We start from the raw sequence: 1,973 nt of genomic DNA on the forward strand, positions 1-1,973 counted from the left end.
TTGTATGTCTTGTGCAGAGTTAACTGGCCCAAAGCCCCTGCAACAGCAATTGCTCACTCTATGTTCAGAGCCATTCCCGCTAGGAGATGCTGAGCTCTCTTGCCTGCTCTCTCTTGCCCTGCTCAGTTCCCATCCACCCAAGACACCAGGATGCTGCAGTGATGAGGTCCAAAAGGCGTCTGCAGGCTGGCCATGGATGAACAGAGGTTCCTGCAGGTTTTGTGGCGGAGGAACTGTCAAGGGAAGGATCTGCTGGGTGCCGCAGCAAGAACAGCGTGGTGGTGGTTGCCAAGGAGCAGCTGGATGATTTGGTGGGCTCAGTGGTTAGCGCTCCCTCCCGCGGTGGCAGCAGCCACCTGCACTATGTGTCTGTGGGGCGAGTGTGGCGTGATGCTCGTTGCCCTCCCTGACAGCCGGGCTTTGTGTGCGCAGCCGTGGTCATGTGAGCGCAGTTGCAGTGCCCAGCGAGAACAAGACCCAATGGGGTTAATACCTGTGGCACAATCTGCATGGGGCAGCCCCTGAGTGCCCCATGCAGCCCTTGCCCACTGCAGGGCCAGCCCTGGCACGGCCCGTGGTGAGGAGGGTCAGACCCCTCTGTGACACGGGCTGTGCTCACAGGCGACATCCCGTGTCACAGGCACAGCAGTCAGAGCGCACGCTCCGACCTTTCCTCACACGTCGCGACGAGCCTGGGAGAGCCCACGCGCTGGGACTGCTCTCGGCTCTGCTCTGCTGCGAGGAGCCCACGACCCTGAGCGGGAACCAGCGAGGGGCGGCCAGAGTAGCACAGGGCTGAGGTGACGTGTACAGGAGGAGCAGGAGAGGAGCTGTTTCCTCATCACCTCCTGTTTGTTTGTTATCCAGAGCAAATGAGCAAAGAAACTAGGATGGAGCTCTGGGACACTGGCCTTGGCAGGTCTCATGGACAGCGATTGCCAGTGCTGCCAGCACAGGGTAAGGCCTCTGGGAGCTCTATCTCAGGAAGTCTCACAGAGATCATGAACTGTGAACATGGCTGTGGAAAGCCTGGGGCTGGAGGAGCGTGAATGGGGCTGGGACTGCTGCCAGAGCCCAGGCTCATGATCCCCTCTGCCTCACTTGGCAGTGTGGCTGCCAGGACTCCTGGCTCCCAACCCTGACGCTATCCCCACTGTCTCGGGACACCCTACTCAGGAGTCCCTGTGAGAAGGAGAAGGCCTACCTGAGCTGCCAGGCCTCCCCATTAATGCCATCTCGATCTCAGCTGCTGAGACCCTCTCAGGGTTGGGTTCAGTTTGCTCATTGAGTACAACTGCAGGCGTCACCTCCTTGGTTAACCATGTGCTGCACATTTGTGAGCGGGGCCACACAGGGCCTGATGTGTCTTCCACTTCTTTTTCCAGAGACCCTTGCTATCTGGGAAGGAGTCTCCGACTACATTCGAGATCAACTGATGCTGAACAAGGTGGGTCTGCCATTCTGCATCTCCCCCAGAAGCCCTTCTTCTGCACTGGAGGTATTTGAGGAATGAGTTCTCTATGTTTCCGTGCATTTTTTGAGAGCATGGAGAAGAGGTGGAATGAAAACACCTCAAGTGCTCTTCTAAAGACATTCTCCAAGGGTTCTCCAAAGCTTTCCCCAGTCCTCCGTTCATCCCATTTGCACAGCAGGATTGAGCAGGACACCAAGCTCCATCCTCATGCAGCTGACCAGTTAGAAGCCTCTTCACCTGGCACTCGAGTAATGCTTTTCTTCCTTCCTGTTTGCAGGGAGTCAGAGTCATTCGGCTTGGCACCTTTGGTGTGGTGACTGAGCAAGTTGCTGTTAGGAAATACGGCTTTGTGACTGTTCACAGACCCGTGTTCCATCTTTCAAAGAGTATTGCGGAGGTTCACGGCCTCACCTATGATAAGGCCTATGCTCCTGGTAAGAGGACATGCTGAAACTTGGGCTTCCCTTTTTTGGGGACATCTTTGAGCAGGACATAAATT

Source organism: Tinamus guttatus, unplaced genomic scaffold (genome assembly GCF_059628265.1).
Source record: "Tinamus guttatus ecotype Peru unplaced genomic scaffold, ASM5962826v1 Tinamus_guttatus_pri_ptg000618c, whole genome shotgun sequence".
In the NCBI taxonomy this organism is placed as follows: domain Eukaryota; kingdom Metazoa; phylum Chordata; class Aves; order Tinamiformes; family Tinamidae; genus Tinamus; species Tinamus guttatus.